Genomic DNA, 17719 nt, shown 5'->3' with positions numbered 1-17719 from the left:
ATACAATAAATAACATGAAATATATGTGTGATTCGATATAAAAAGCAAAGTTTTTTTAACAGCGTGACTTAAATTGAGGGCCGTCGATACTTGTCAATCCAAAGCGTGACAGACTAATAATAAATTTCTAGATTTTTTACGTTCGCTCTTAAGGATGGCTTCAGGCGACTGACCGTTAGCACAAAAAAGCGAAACATGTCTACGCTCGGTTTTCCTCGACCTCGACCAGCTATCATGCACCTAAACTTTGTACGCAAACAACTTACTATTGCACTATCATGAGAACGTTATACACCATTTGAAAACGCTTTTTTGACTTTAAGGCCATTGTTATGACTTTATAAGGATTACGAAATTTAACGTCGAGTTCGTTTCCCCAAGTGACACTTATCTCGACATATCATGGGACAAAACAAAACGTAGAGCAAAGAATACGAGAAGATCAACTTTTAGCAGACAAAAACTGACAATGAGGAACCGATCGGAAACTTATTTTGGAATTACAATCCAGAATAAATAAAAGTCAAAAGGACAAAGCGTTAAAAAATACGACATAAACAAATAAATTTATTTTATATAAACTGATTTGTCCGTTCTTAATATTTTTATCTATTTGTTTGTTGATTTATGTCTCTAATGTGTCACTATAGCAATTGTTTTTTTCGATTTTACAAACTGTCAAACCCGCTAAATTTATATTAGGATAATTTCAAATTTAATGTGTTTTAAATTTAACAGTCTCGAAGCGCTGTTAATTGCTTTACCTATATTTGGCATTACTACTTCGTCTTAGTGCTCTTTATCCTGACAGCGAGAACTGAGTACGTAGATGAATATAAAAGTGCCGGAAAGCCTTCAAAATTACAAGTTCTTCGCAACAAACGTAGAAAAAACAAAATTATTTATCTATTATTATTATTATTACTGTTATCAAAGTTAAAGCTTTTATTCAGTCGAAGAAGGTCGATATAACAAACATGCCCTTGTCCTTTTTGAGACACATTGTCACATACGATGGCCTGGCAAACGCTTACTTTAATTACGTGAACGTATCGAACCTCGACGGATAACGGCGCAGAACGCCTGAGAATTTCTTTTCTATCAATTTGGCAGTTCACTGTATATAATATACAGCGTACAAAGGAAAAGTAATATAGCTGACTGTGTCCCCTCTCCGCAAAGCTTAAAAATAACGTTGGGGGAATTTAGATGGAAGCCAAGGCGCTTTGAACTGCTGTATCAATGTACAGCATCATTACAGGACAAAGCAGAGCAAAATCGTTGTTGATACAGGTACACAAACAGAGCTTCTGGTCGACGCAAATGGGCGAAATGAACTTACGTTGTAGCTAAGAGACCATAAGTTGCTGGTTGTTGACGTCGTAGAGATTTTGTGGACTGCGAATTACTGCGTCAAGTGATTTTGTATGAACAGAAAAGCCTACTTCGACTCCTTGGAAAAGATAGATCAAAGGAACGTTCATTCCAGAAGGTCTAATGTAGACAATGAAAATATAGAAGTTACGGGATAAAATGAGTCTTTTCGCCGATTTCGTCAATCATCAGATTCTTCAAGTCAGTCAGTTTGATTTTTATGAGTGATCTCGAATGGGGTTCTTAATGAAAATCCTCTAAATTCTCCGTTGGAAAACTTGCTTATGCCAGATAACATTAGTAAAAAATAGCAGTGGATAGGCCCCACGAGAGCCCTCTTAGTCATCTTGTGTTCTCTAATTTCGATGCGTATTGTAGTATGTTTTTATTTAATCATAGCCGTGAACTGTCAAGAGTGACGTCCCTAGGCCAATACTAATGAGTTCATTTGAAATGGGAGATATATAAAATGATCATCAAATCTGGAAGACGTCTCATGGTATCCTTCTCGCACATAATTTTTATAAAAATAGCGCGCATTAAATTGTTCGGTGACAAAGATAACTTTTGACAACGGCGCAGATTACGATGGAGAGTTGCTTGTTGACGAAACGATCAACAGTTTTTTTCTTTCCCTCGCGTTTGGGTGATGTTTTTCTAGTTGTCGTCAGCCCCCCTCCATCCCCCGTCCTTCGATGATATTTCCTCCCGCCTTTGCTTTTTCCTACTCCGGCGGGTGTTAGGGTCCTGCTACTTGTGGCGTTGCCTGTTGTTATTATCGTCGTTGTCGTAGAGTGTCAGGAAAAAGCCGTTTGGTCTGACTGGGTCGACTAGGGTGGGCACAGTTAGGTTTGCTGGGCGTGTGTGCGAGAGACAGGATGCCACCACAACGCTGATCGGAATGAATTCCTAGCCAGCGCTTTTCTATTCCTACTCTCGCAGCTGGAATCTGTGAATATCTCATTCCGCACACATAGCCATATACTCTGTTACAATCGCATTTTACTCTTAGACTTCTACCCTGAATATTTCTTAAATTTTCTCAACAGGGGCGCTTCGGTCCTTGCCCGGAACGGTCCTGATGGAACACTCACTCCTCCACACCGATCACGTCGACGACTATTCGATCGGTTCTCTCTCCCTCTCCATTTATCATTTTCGTGGTGATTCGACAGGGAATGAAGGGAAGAAGAGACGACGACGACGACGACGACAAGGAAGAGAGATAGTAGGAATGAATAAGCGAACATCATCGACAAACGCAGAAGAAGAAAATAGACAAAGCGGGGGAGTCGCGGATGGAGAGAGAGAGAGAGAGAGAGAGAGAGAGAGTCGAATGTCTCCTCGTTGCCGTTGATGCGGTCAACGAGATGGACGAGATTGAGATGAACAACGCCGCGGCTGCAACTAAAGGTCGCTTAGTCGAGCGTGCGAGCGCCACAAATCGAAGAGAGAAAGCTAGCTTCAGAGGATCAAGAAGAGAACAACGAACAAAAAGAACATCCAACTGAATAGACGAAGAGGACGCAACCACCGCTGCAACCGGCGGCGGCGGCAGCAGCAGACGAATTTGTCAATCTTCGGAGATAACACGACTAGCGCTCATATTGATGCTGTTCATGTTGATAATGAGTACAGCAAGCAAGAAATCGCGCTGCGGCCGTTGCCGCCGCCATCACTGCTGATTTAGTAACAATAAAGAGCTGTTTGAAGAGTTGCTTTTTCTCCTTGTGTAGCAACAACAACCGGCACGATGCTAAGACAGGCCTTGCTGATGATGATGACAGACCTTAAGAAAGGAAGAAACTAAGGGGGAAGCAATGAAGAGCAGCAGGCCCAACCAGGCAGCGTGATGATGTACGCCCAGTACATATACACATGTTAACATGGCTTCACATGGAACGGTGAAAGGCGAAGAGAAGGAAGATAAGCAAGCCGAGAAGCGCACACATGTGGTCTGGGTGCGCCTTGGACACTCCGACAGAAATCCGAACACGCAGAGATAGAAAATGGCATAACAAGACAGATAACACATTAGTACATATACATAGACACTTCGCTCAGGCGTTCCGCTACACACACGGGGCACAGACCACCAGTCAAATATGTATTTAGAATACCTCACATTGGCACGCCTACATTGAACATTACCGGGAAAAAAGGGTTCCCAAAACGACGTTTTGATAAGCGGTACTCTCAAAGAAGCTAACCTGTTACATTTAAGCGGGAAGAAGGAATAGAAGCTGTTCTGCCTTTTTTTATTACCTAAAGTATCAAAATTGAGCTATCAGTCTGCAAAGTGCAGTAGGAACGACGCGAAACAGAGCTTCAATATCACTTCAACAATCTGCCGATTTTCTTAGATAGTTCTTCAGGAGATACTTGGCAGGCTGCCCTCAGATCTTTCAATAGCACCCATATAATTACATGGCACGTAATATAACGAATTAATTAGACCAGCTTGTTCAATATCGATCTAAAAGTAAATAGAAAACATACCTTGACGCGTTGAGGTGTATTTGTATTTTTTGTTGATATACGCAGTTCTAATGAAGTCCGGTTAACCTCGTTTTCACCAATTCCGCGATTGACTAAAGCGGAGCAAGGTGTCAGCTGCCGGTAGTTTTATCTGCTGTCTAATCCAAAGCGTCTTGTAATAATAGGCCAGCGTTTTCTCGGCGGCACAGATTAATGGAGAAACTCAACAACTCGATCGTACCTGGTAAATTGCAAAGTGTTGCTAAAAATGTTTGTCTTACATTTCAAGTTTTTTCTACGAAATCCCGAAATAAAATTACAAATTTAAGCGACGTTGAAATTGTTTGCATTCTCATTACCTCATTAACTTTCATTCGATATTTGTCAGCACTATTTAGAAGTTCCTTGCCAACATTCTATGCCAGATCATCTTGCATAGATGGTCAGGAAGTAGTTTGTCGCTGGTAACGGTTCCATGACTATGTTGAATTAAAGCCCCTGGAGCGATGAAGGGGAGCTGCATAAAATTATATCTAAAGTCTTTCCTTTAAATGATCTCCACGTTGTTTCTGTAAAAGAAAATAAATGGCATGACACTTCGTTAAGTTCGTAAACTTATTGATCCAAATAACCAATTGATTACATCATACTTAACGTGGGTGCGTCCAACAATATCAAACTATGAGACCTTATAAAGGTACGTAATCAACCTTAAAAACATTCTTATGGAGTACATGAGTAATTTAGAGTTATATTTTTGAACCAAGGTGGAGACAATCTATTCTTATTATATATATAAACCTCATCTTGTTCTTTTTCTTATCTTATAAATCTTATTATTATATATAAATATCCTATTAAAAGCCGTATTTTTTATCTTCAGAAGACAGTGGCAAATACGCGGTCTTTGTTTCGCTAAAATTACTATTTTCGAAATTTAAAAAAATAGTTCAGAGTTTCGACAACGTCAAAGAATCAGCTATAAATAGGCTGCTTCCCTATGCGATTATATCGCTATTTTAAGCCTAGATAAAAAGAAATTTTGACTCCTGCCTGCTCTGTAGACCAAGTGCATCCGCAGTTGGGGCAAACCAGGGTAACACTTTCAGCTGAATCAAAAAACATACTTTGGAATGCGCTGAGATCGCTTTGATCGGATTTCCACCAGTCCATTTTTACTATGAGACAATATTAAAATAAAAAGTCTATATTTAAACATGTCACAGACGTCCGTCGAGAGTGTTCATTTACCCATATAAATATATAATATAATTCCCATGATTTATCGAATACAATTAGTAGGTAGAACCTAATTGTTGATCTCTATGCAGATATATTTATTTACGCTACTCTTTATACAAAAACATATGTTAATATGAACACCGTATTTTTCTGAATTGCTCATTTCACATTGCGTAAAGGCTATCCTTCAGAAAATGGTGTAGCATCTCCATTTTCAATAGCAAGAAGACTTGCTTATTGTATTCAAATTGTCCGTTTCTCCCATGGGAAAATCAATGCCAATTAAGCCATGCCACAACAAAACGCGAGTCAACCGCAGCAAGTCATTGCTATTGTTTTATAAAATAATGTGCGACTGTTTTGTGAAATGTTTCTTGCAACTTTTTTCAAGCTGATTCCGTTCTCACTGATGCTAAAATTGCCCTATGGATACCACGTAGCGGCATGCGTAAGTTAATGGAATTTGTATACCGATGAAGATCTTACTTCAAACGGCCATATTGCCTAAAATACGGGCACTTTTTTGGCGGGTATCAATATTTAGAGCCTGTCTATAGAGCACAAAAATGAATTATAGGTTTTCTTTATTGTCACATCCAAAATAGTCAATAGTATAATAGATAATAAGTTGTTTAACTTCATGAAAAGGTTATATATCGTTTGACTTGATTGAATTTTTACTGCATACCAATAAAAGCACAGTTAGCTTCTCCAAACATGAAATGTAATACCCATCATGATGATCAAATGGTTTTGCAGGTGGATGCCGGCTTGGCAACCTTAATGCTGCCCAATATCTGAACAAGGTTTGTATACTGAAAAGTTGGTGTTAAGGGTTAACTTTGTCCTCTGTGTTCGATTTGATTATAAATGTATATCCTTATAATGCAAGAAATGTACTATCGCCTCTGCACATCTGAGCATGATTCAATCAAGTAGCGTCGAGCTACCAAACACGGCACTGGAAACGACGATCCCCAACGATGATGTCTGCAAATGCAGGCAGGCGCCCTGCTTAGTGTGGAAACGAACAGAGCCAATGAAATAAAAATATCCTGAGGCAACCAGCAGCTACCCTCATGCTCCTTCCTTCGTCGTTCCACTCTTCAAGACATCCACAACTGCCGCCGTTACCTCCATCGTAGTACAAGCAACCCCCAAACCACTCACCCCAACACTGCTAGAGTCGATTTGATCTTCCTTACCACGTGAGCACCCGCTGCCGTTCTTAACTGCGTGGTTAACAGCATGGCTCTTAAGACGTTCGGACTTGCCTCTGACAAAGAATTAAAAATTTGAAAAACTTATTATATTAAGACTAAAGATATCGTTCGTATATACATATTAACATAGCAAAAAGAACGTCACGCAGATTGGATCGTCCAGATCAGTGCAGATTTCAATGTAGGCTCACATTTGATTGAATTCGAAATAAAATTAAATTAGGCTAACAGTACATTACAGTAGAAGAAGAGCAGCCAAAAAATCTGCCGATGAGCTTATTAGAATGTAGAATATCTATTATCAGACGATAGTGGCATTACAAGACTTATTTACAACCTTAAATATGATAATCTGCAAATAGTACGCGGTTCCTGGGTAATATTGATCCATTAGAATAGTTTGCCAATGTACCTATGGTTTTATTTTATTGAAGAAGGGGTCTCTTTTGAGACTTAAGTCCGTATGAAGACTGAAAGATGTAGCAGCCAATCTATGAAATAAGTACATGCGTATAGCTTCGATGCAGGGCCCACGGATTGATTACTTGGTAGAAACTGGGTCGACTTATGCTTAAAAATGTTACGTTTTATCGATTCGTTCGTCCCAACTGGAAGTCATAATAAACAGTTATACCTATAGTCAGAGTGTTCTCAATTTGTCTTCTTTTCAGTACGATTAGCTAATTACTGCGAGCAATGCTGTGTTGCAGATATCAGAAATGCACCCGCATACATGGTGTATATAGGAAGCCAGGCGCTTTATTCTAAAGACAGAATCAGCCATGCAAACTTAACTTCAATATCTTTTATATAGAATTTATTATATGTATTCAGAACCGACTTGGTTATATGTTTGCCGAGAAGGCCATAAAATATTAGTACTATTATTAACGAATTTATAGATGAAGGCGTGTTCTGAGGTCACTTAAAATTCTGCACACGCGGCCTGGCGTCTTTGACGCTTGAGTAAGTGTTTCGAGTATTATGCCCGGTATTGGCGTTAAACGTTGCCTCAGACAGCTGACACCTAGTACAAAACAAAATGTCTACCTCAGTTTTATATTTAGAACATTTTATGTGCCCTAAGTTTAATCGCTGAGAATTGTGAGGGAGCTTATGGAGCATAGTAGCATCGTATACGACACGATCAAACCTACCGTAGTGAAACAGGTTATGACGTGGCCATTTGTGCGGTTCGAGTTTTTCACGCGTTAACAATGCACACTACCATTTATCCAGCTTTTATCTCGTTTTCACTTTCAATTACTATCAATCCTCAATTTTTTAGAAACGTTGGTTTCCGTTTCTTAACCTTTGGTCGATAACTTGTGTTAAAGTTGTTCGCCGTAGTTCCCATGATTGTGCAGTGGCAAAATGTTTGCCGCCAAGGTCTACGTTATCTAGGTTTGGTAGCGGGTACACCACACTTTGCTGCGTATCGGGAGCGAAGATTTAAAACCAAGATTAACGGCAATGCCTAGGAACCGAAATACGTAAATAATGGTTTATTCAAATGACCTGTTGAGACCTAGAGGGACACTATCGTCATTAGCTTGTCCTTAGCGTACCTGACGCCGCCACCAAACCGGAAATTTCTTTTTAAAGAAGTACCTTTTTATTGCATTAGCCGGCGCTTGTTACGTTCATTGTTAATTGAACCTGGTGAACGAGTTATGGCGCTTGTTCGGATTTTGAAAGTTGGAAGAAGCATGAACTACACGTTTTTTCCATTGGATCCAGTGCTAAGCTATAAGGCGTTTAGTTTTTATCCAATTGCTTTTTATGCTTTTAGTGAGTACTTTAGAGCCTCTTTCTTCGACGTACTCCGTTTTTATCTTCCGGTCACTCTAAGGTTCAAACTTATTCCTTGAGGGCTTTATCCTGGCTCTGTTTAAAAGTTATAGAACCTGAAATGCGAACGCTTGTTTTAGATTATTCGGAGAAAACCCATAGCAGAAAGAGCTCTTTCACGTTTTATGCGAAAACGAATTTAAATCAATTTAGGTATGCTCTGAGATGTATCTACTTTTTTAATACGAAAATTAGCAACAGAAACACAAGATGCCCAGAGTTGGATAACGATTTACTACAAGGAACTCTTCAGATTTATGTAGCAATTCAGAAAATGGGCCAGCGATTACTACGTTAGCTCCCTTAGTAGTCTAAGTCGTTAGTTGGGGTCTTTTTTTTTTTATTTGACATCTCTCAAATAAACTTAGAACAAGGAAGCGCTTTATAAGTATAATCTAGTAAAATTTTAAATTTCAAATTCATGGCTTCCCTTTTGTCATTTCACGGTGGTTGCTTTTAAGGTGTTAAGTTTAAGCAACCGGTTTTGGGGAGAATATGCAGAATCCTTAAATCAAAAATAAAGCACTAATAATAGACCTTGAAAAATATAGAGATGTATCCCTTTGGTCAATTGTTGTAAAGCTGTACTCCTTGGAAAGCGTATTATTTTTTCTCATTCACTAAGCTAAATTTTGCTAGAGCCACATCTAAGTTAGATACGCTTTATTGCTGAATGGAACTTTTAGGATCAATTCGACGAGCTGCAAGATCTAGGAGTATCTAGCCAGATCATTTCGGTCTGCCGCAATTCTAAATGTTCAGTGCTATATCTCAAAATGAATTGAGATTCATTTGTAGTACATGTAAGGATGAAGTTTTGTAGGTGTTATAGGACATGAGCTTTTGAAAAGGGAAAGCAGAGCACTGAAGAATGTTTACCATGTTATTGTCCACGGAGGATTATGCGTTGTCGGTATATGACATCCGCAAACTGGCTATCTGAACCGGCGAGCTTGAGTGGATTTGGTATCGAAAAGCTGCAGACATTATAACTCCTAGCAGATTGACACCAACAGAACATATCAACCTTCAACAGCCGGTGTGAGTGACGATAGAAGCAAGAAGATCGGTGGCAGTAGTAGTGGAACTGCTAGCCGCCACTTCGTCTCTTTCGCTTTTGTATCGGACAGACGACGATGGTACGGTCTCAATTTTCGAAAATTTCTGCTGTCTTTAGTAAACAGGCTACTTTTGGTGCAGATCAAGAGCGTACTATGTGCTATCGATCGCTAGCCAGATTCAACCTCCAGTACCCCATCTGCAACCAGCGGGCTGGAGAAACCAGCCTTAAGCTTTGGGTGCGTTTTATTTGCATGCGAGCAAGCAACGCTTGAAACTCAAAGTGAGTTTGCAGGTGTCATTGAGGTATTGAGAAGTAATCTGCTGGACTAAGCACAGATCGGAGATACAATGAATAAACGCTTCACGCGTAGCCACCAACGACCTCACGGACGAAGGAGAAGTCGTCTCGAAACTCAATAACATAAACAAGAGAGAACTTCAAGAGGCCAATCTTCACTACGTATACTGTTCGAACGCAGAACCAAATTTTGAGTCAACGTTGTTCTTTTTTTTACGTCTACGAGGGTCAGCATCGATATTGCACCGCTCAGACGGGTGCATTTTATGTACTCATAACTAAACAATACAACAATTTAATATTACATGAATGCAACATAACAACGTACGGCTTTAAAGGAAAGTAGGTCTAATGAATTATCTATAGTGTTTGGCGCCCTAGCCAAGTAGAAACGCACTATTAAAATCTTATAAAAAAAATATGTCTCAGAGTGAGACACGACCAGAGTTTTGAGGCCCACGTGTGATACATGTGTTCATCTTCTCTAAAGCTAATCGATAGTAATTTCCTAGATTATAGAAAGCGGATTTTTCAGCATGCTTGGTAGAAGTAAAATCATTTAACACTTCTTCCGCTAGCGTAATTGGCTCTCGTAGTTAGCACTAAACTTACGATGAAGAATTAACTTGACCGTTTATAGAATGATAACGGATTCATACTTCAATTTGAAGTTGTGTAGTAGCATATTAAATAGATCCTCGACTAAGCGTTCCACGTACGACGTCTATATTAAGAAGACTTTTTACAAGAAAAAAATTCGCTCAAAGGTTTTATTTTACGGATTGTTCAATTTATTTGCTTTATGACAAGGTTATCCATTATTGTATGAATCCTAAGTTGATATAGTATTCATTAACGGGAACTCATTATACAAAGACGTATAATTAGTTGTTTTATATTACATTATTTTATATTGAAACCCTTAGGCGCTTCGCTGTATCTCCATTTCGGAGTCCTATTGAGTATTTATTGACCGATTTTCTCGGAGGCACAACGAATTTCTGACATTTCTTTTCAGAGCGGACATAAATGGGTTAATCACTATTAGTAAAACCGGTAGGTACCATTTAGTTGAAAATACCGCGCTAAATTTGGCTGATAGGCTTTGCAGAAGATGTATAAAGCTTTTAAGTAAAAATGAAAAATAAAGCACTAATGATCAGACCGACTTTCAAAAATATAGGAATTTGCTAATTTCTGTAAAACTACAACCGTGTATAGCCTATCTCTCTTCTCAGTCGCTAAGCCATATCTTGTCTAGGCTACGTCTAAAGAAGGATACTTCCTACTGGCAAATAAAATACTCGAGTGAATTATATACACGTATAGAAATATAAGATAAATCTATGAATGAGCACGCGTCTTCAACTACACAAGAGTGACTGTAACTCGTATGCGCCTACCAGCCAATAGCACAGCTAAACCGGTCCACTATACTTTGGTAGCAGTGTAGGGATAACTAACGATATGGTCGAAATTGCGAAAGAGTTGCTCGAACAGTCGGCTGACTGCGAAACGCCCCCGCTGGTGTTCGACGAAGGGTAGCCCCGTTCGAGTGGTACGATTTTATGGGAGAAGCCTGATACCTACTTCCGGAGGCGCATTTTGTAATGAAAGAATATCGGTGGCTGTTGTTCTAGACAGGGCGTATCAATGCTGCGCCCACAAGTATCAGTTGCCCTTATCATGGCAGGGCAGATCGAGACAGTAGATCCACATTGCACTGGCACTGTGAAGGATGAAGGCCGTGTTGCGGAGTCACTAACCTGTATGATGATGGCACATTCGTTGGCTTATTATCGGCGAACGGCGGTGATACAGATGTTGCGAGAAGGATAAAAGAAAACTCCCCTGCATCCATCCTCAACGAAGGTACACTATATCGTGCCAAAAGGGCCACGACGGGTCGTGCAAGGTCAATAACAGTGTAATTCTTTATCTAACTTGTCATCGGGGCCATATGGATGTTAGCAGAATTCCTCGGCGGCTAATCGCGTACAGTTCGTGCGTAGAACAAAAAGGGTGGGTTCCTTTTTTCTCCGTTAACCAAGTGTTTGCGAATTTTCTGCTGGAAAATGAGCATCGACACCACTGAGCGGGATAAACTGCTGCCATTCTTACAGGCATTACCATGACAATAAGATGCACTTTTGACTGTCAATTAATCTGGGTCCCTAGGCTGGTTTTTGCGGGCTCGTACAGGTCATTCTGGATGGCGTCAAAGGCCGGAAGTTGCGCTGACTGTTAGTCGACTTAGAAATGCTACTGGAGAAGCGTATGAAAAGACCATTGAAAGATCTGGGGAGAGCAACGTTGTTCATAAGCGCTAGAGGATATCGACCTCAGGATGAGGACATCCCGCTAGCTGAGCGTGGCCAAGTCGTAACAAAATAAACATCGAGTGAATAAGCAGAGCGAGTGGGCTGGCATTTTTGCCGACCAGCGGCAAAGCTAGGCCAGTGCGCTTCATCATGTACCTAGGTACATGATACATAGATGATAGGCAGTTGGGTATGATTACCTATCATAGCCATATTACCATATTAATTCTAATACTATCATCTTTTGTGGTGCTTGCTTCATTCGACCACACCTTTTATTTCTCGTAGTAGAACATAAGGACAAATGTAAAAATAATTAAAAAAATGATATACATTATGTATTATCTGTGGCATTATAATATACATATGTATATAGAAATAGTTCCATCATTTGTTCCAATTATTATTATCTGTATCAGTTCTAAACGTTATTCTACTAGAACAGGTAACAGGTATAATCGAACGAGGAGGTGAGCAGTCTAAAAGGTGACAGTCGCCAGTCAGAGGAAGATGGCACAAAAATGGCGATATTTAGGGATCATTTGTCTTCGTGGTTTGTCGGCCCCCGCCAGCATGACAGCCCATAGCCGATCTGCAACGGCCCGCAACTGTAAGATGAGTGGCGGGCCTCCGCCAGGGACTCCAGGGTGCCTGCGTCCTTGAAGAAAGGCAGCTAACAACGGTCCAAAGTGCTTCATGCACAATAACAAATACATCGAAATATCCAACAAACACAATCAATATTTGACGCATAAACTCACATCGCTTGCTTGATATTGCATGTAAGTACGGCAGAGTAGACATAATCATTTCGGCAAGGTACAGATCATTGTTAAATAACAAATAGTAAACTTTGTAGCTACACATCGGAACAACCGCGTCCGTCCTTAGTTTGGCTAAGAATCATTAGCACGCGAGCATGTTTACAGCAATTTCATGCAAAAAGGCTTGCGCTCAAATCTGGGCTCCACCTGTTCCATCAAATAGATAGGCTAACAATGACGTCGAATCAGCAGCAATCGCTTATAGTATAGTACTAATATGGGATGAGTGTGTCTCGGCAAGCTGGGGAACTACTAAACATCTATAGATATCAATAGCGAAAGAATAGCCGTTGACGCTGCTAGAGATGCTCCCTCCTGCCTATTCTTTCTTTATCACATCGCCTAATGGGGTCATTGTTTCGCTTGCCTCTATGCGCTGCTTACCACACACACGTTTGTTACCCAGCTGATGAGTGAGAGCATCTTAGATGCTGCTACGTTCCGTGACTCGCGAGAATTATGCTCTGGCGTCGAGTAGAATTAAGTGTTAAGTGGCGTATACTTGTAGCGCCCGACTGCCTGAGCGTGGAACACGTTGGCAAATGTCATATACGCGCACGCTAGCCAAGAAGATCAACCGGAAAGATGACGGTAGCGGAACTAGTGGTCATTGACTAACGATTGACGATGAAGACGACGACTACGGTCCTCCTTCGCCCGATTCGTGGGTGATCTAAGTGGTGGATATTGCCCACCCGGTAAGCATTTTTCGTCCTCTTTTATTGTGGCTGTGTCGATGCGTCGAAATCTGTTTTGAGCCGCAGGCTTTGCTTGTTGGCGTGAAGACACAAGACGGCGCTGAGAATAAAAATTATGTCCATTGCGCTTTGCCGTACGCATGAAAACACGAAGTCTGCACGAAGCCACCGCCGTGTGTCGAGCATTTTCAAAGCGGGCAAATGAGTCTAATGTTTATGTCGTATGATTTTTTTGAATCGCTGAATTTGTCGTATATTTTCTACAAGTGTTTATTTTTTTTTTGAAATACATCTATTTCTCCTCGAGAAACCAGCTTAGAGTTACCGCTCAAGCGATCCAATGACTAGGAAGTATTTCTACCAAATATACACGAAAAGTTAAACTTTCTATAGCTAAATCTTTATGTTCTAAACCTGCGCGTAGAAACAATGAGCTCATTCAGAATGGATCGTATAGGTGACAAGGCTGACAAGATGATGGTCATGTTCTAAAATCGTCGATGTGCTAACCATTACTTTAAGTCGAACAATTAACTCTGTATTAGGATGCTTTAATCTAGTAAAGCGTAGCTAACAGAAATATGTAGGAAACTTAAATACGATAACTGCGCGCCACTTGAAGTTCAATTAAAATACCATTTTGACTTTATTATTTATGCATATTTGCAAATCACTAGTACACGCATGTACGGTCTGTATCAAGAAAGCCTAGACTTTTCTAGGTTGAGAAATCAGGAAAAAGAGGCCGAGGACAATAGATATTGTCTAAAATTTAGGAAAAAATTTATTGAAGCCGTTTGTTCCCTTAGTGGTGATAAACAGAGCTTGATGACGTAACTGATTAGGACAAAATTGCGGTCCTGTTCGGAGACGCGACGGAGCTGTCGAAAGATGAAACGGAAGAAAACGAAAGATGAAAGGAGTACATCTTCCGAACGGCGTAGAGGCAGCTGGGAAATTACTTCTAACACCTTGAGGACCAGATCGAGTTTACTTACTCCTACATCTTTAGCCAAGGACCCATGGCGTTAATCAGTTGGGTTCGGAACCAGTTTATAGATTAGGGCGATTGAGTATCAAGTTACAAACAAACCTGGGCTCAGGCCTTAGGGGAAGGTTTAGATTATTGAGACTGATGAACCTGATGGAGTCGAAATACACACTACAAGAGACGTTTCAACAAGAAGGACAAGCTGTCTGTGAGATGCAAGAACATGTTAGATTTTTCCTGATTGTAGACAGCGAATATTAGCTCTGAATTTATCAGTGGGTCAATAAAGTGAATTAACAGACCATACCTTCTTGAATGTACTTCGATATTTTCAAAATCGAAAATTAACAAGTGATCCTCCGTATGTGGATCCTAATAGACACATGCTTATGTCATCCATATTCCTTCAGGATTTATTTATACAAACAGAATACCTCAAAAAACGTACACACTGTCTAACGGGTCATAACCTTCCGGCAGTTCTCCATTTCAGGTTTTAATATTAACGTCAAGAGAGTAAAGTTTGAAAAAAGAAAATCAACTTAAAATGCTATTATTGAAAGTATAAAAATGTAGCAGAGGCACAAAGATTATATTGGAGGGAGTTCATGCAGATCCTCGTACGCAATCTGCAATTGATCGAATGGAATTGTTCGGGATGTTTATATACATAGATAACGTTCCGAAAGACCAAAAAAGAAAGTATCGAGACAATATAAACATCTACAAAATTATCAAGTCGTGAGCTTGCTATCAGCGGAACAGGCGCCCATCGCATGTTAAAACGTTGTCAACGGAAAAATACGGTCCACCAATAATACGTGCTGTCAACGAAAATGATTTGGACCGGAAAAAATAATGATGTCAATGGTAACTGGAAAAACGAGAACAGGATTGGCTGCTTCGGGAAAGATCTTTTAAAACGATAAGGGTACATTGAAATGAAATGGCACAACTAATCGAGGTAATTGCACCTAGTGGGCAACTCTGAGTGAAACACCATATAAATTCATTAGGAACCTCAATGGGGCATTTTAAGGAAAGAATTAATTGAACTACTCTTTTTAAGCAGCACAGTGACTACTGTTAGTTACTTAAATTTACTGCGGGACGCTGTTTTATTACGCGTTCAGTAAAACTTTTGTGAGAATGGCGAACTCGACTATCGAGCACGCGGAACACCTACACACTATAATCATGGTGTACTAACCTATCTTCGTAAGAATCCTCCAATCAGATAAATTGGATAAAGTGATAGTATAAAATGCATGAGCATTTGCAGTGGGGGAACATTTGACATAGATTCTTTTTCAATTTAAATATTAATTTTATGCAAAAGAAAAAAAGACTGAAGTTATAATCATTCAAACAGTATATAGATTTATGTAGATACGCAAATGCGTAATTTTCTGTACCGTCGTTCAGAATAATGATCGCATTGAATTTCATGGTGTTCGATACTCCTACAAGTTCGGTTTACTATCTCTCGTCTCCGGTAGAGCTGCTAGGTATTACAATTGGCCAGCACCAAAGTATTGAGTGTTTGGCATTAGAGCACTAGATGTCGAGAAGTGGAGAGCTCTTCAAAAGATTAGCACTTCCACACCCCTACGAAGCTTAATCCAAAACTAGGGGTACACCTCTGGCGTAGCACCCCATCCTTATAAGCACTACCTAGCCACATAGTCGCACCTCGCATTGACTGCAAGTTTCTTCTATGACACTTATTGCTCATCCATAAACCGTTACCACAGGCTCCACCACTAGAAGGAAAAAAGTAACCCTGAAGGCCGCTCTAGTGGAACCATACGCTACTGAAAGGCTCGCGTTATAATCCTCGAAACTATTCCTTCGAAGTTGCTATTGAAATATGGACGTTACATAATATGAAGGAACTGAGCTGATAAAAACAAGAATGTATGACGACAAAAACTAATTCAATCGTAATAACTAATTTATATAGACTAACTGATATTTATACAAATTAGGTTCAAACAAGGACATTTTTTAACAGAAACTGACCTTGGAGCGTTTTTGTTTTGGCTCGTAGAAAATTTCAACTGTAGAATAATTTGTTTAGGAACTGTATTCGTATTTACTGCATGTTCCAGGTGTTTTGTAAAAGACTTTTCTATTCTCAAGATATTTAACGCTGACGTACCGTTCGAATCCTCTTCTCCTGCGGCTGCGGATTGGCCTAGTAAACCACACCACCGATAGAATATTGTGTGCGCACTTTTGAATAGTGCAAATCCCGCAGACCGAACTCCATAGAGAAACGCTCCTTAAAAAAAGTAATCCCCTAGAGTTGCGTTTTCTTTTCAACATTGTACAGGGCTGGTTACAAAAGTTTTTTTCGAACGTCGTAGGAGGTTGCGCAATTATATCAATAGCTTGCTTGAGTAATTAAATACAAAAAGCTTGATGGTTAGCGTCTCTCAATATTACAGTTTTACAGATCACAAGCAAGAATACTAATCGACTACGAGAAGCCAAGACATCACCTACGACCTCTTCAGAACTTCGTAATAACGACTGTTAATATTTGTCCTCCTCCTGGACATATGCATTGGGAGTATGTATTCTATTCAGAGTGTGAAAATAGCTAGCTTCTGTAGCAGAGGAATAGGGGCTTGAGAAATAACAGTGCTGCTGTTGCTCGGGGTCGTGTTAGCGTGCTGCCATGTACTACTCGTAGCCGGAATGAAAAATCGTTCCCAAACTCTTCCAGGCGTGGCGATCAATGCCGGCAGGCTAACCAACCAGCAGTGAACGATTCAGACGCCGACATGTCCAAACGCGCCATCACCACCAGCAACAAGTATCCAGTTGTCGTCTGCGACTTACGAGTTGCCCATGGCCGCCGCGAGCGGCGCGGCAGCTCGCTCACTCGAAGATGGATGAAGATTCGGGGTTCTGCACCAGTATTTTAGCGTTCTGAAACTCATATTGTACGATAGCTAACAAGCCGCCTTAGCAGTGTCGACCGTTACAACCTCCTCAATACAACACGTTGCTGCCAGAAATTTCGCTATTTATTGTAGATATTCAACTCATAATATCATTTTCATAAATTTGCGCCTTTGTCAGTGACATACACAAGCTTAATACAGAATAATATACTAGCGCTTTACCGTAAATGATCGATTTATTTATAACACCCTGCTTTACGTCACTTGATTAGGAAAGTATATATATATATATATATATAATATTTTTCCTATAACCTTCCGTCTCTAACGGAAAATATTTGAAATATATGAATAACCGCGTATACAGCAACCGTAGTCTAGTTAACATCATTACGTATTATAATGTACCCTTGTTGGGTTTAATGAACTGAAGGCAACGCTATTA

At 40.1% G+C, this 17719-nt stretch overlaps 2 long non-coding RNA genes across 3 annotated transcripts; one reads left to right on the top strand and one right to left on the bottom strand.

Moving 5' to 3' along the window:
* Positions 1-590: 590 nt before the first annotated feature.
* On the bottom strand, positions 591-11476 carry LOC111272985 (uncharacterized). 2 transcript variants are annotated; one of them, XR_015315915.1, is made up of 4 exons: positions 11295-11476; positions 4212-4421; positions 3874-4093; positions 591-2323 (listed from the first exon to the last, which is right to left on the bottom strand). It is a non-coding gene; the product is annotated as an uncharacterized LOC111272985 (long non-coding RNA). The 2 variants fall into 2 exon arrangements; XR_002687815.2 differs by lacking the exon at positions 591-2323 and having other exon boundaries at positions 2495-4093.
* A 1511-nt stretch (positions 11477-12987) lies between these two features.
* On the top strand, positions 12988-17388 carry LOC147751786 (uncharacterized). The gene is made up of 2 exons (XR_015315914.1): positions 12988-13371; positions 17094-17388. It is a non-coding gene; the product is annotated as an uncharacterized LOC147751786 (long non-coding RNA).
* The last annotated feature ends 331 nt before the right edge of the window (positions 17389-17719 follow it).

Source organism: Varroa jacobsoni, unplaced genomic scaffold (genome assembly GCF_002532875.2).
Source record: "Varroa jacobsoni isolate VJ856 unplaced genomic scaffold, vjacob_1.0 contig04141, whole genome shotgun sequence".
Lineage (NCBI taxonomy): Eukaryota > Metazoa > Arthropoda > Arachnida > Mesostigmata > Varroidae > Varroa > Varroa jacobsoni.
Note: the sequence above shows the minus strand (reverse complement) of the source record. Positions and strands in the feature narration are given on the sequence as shown.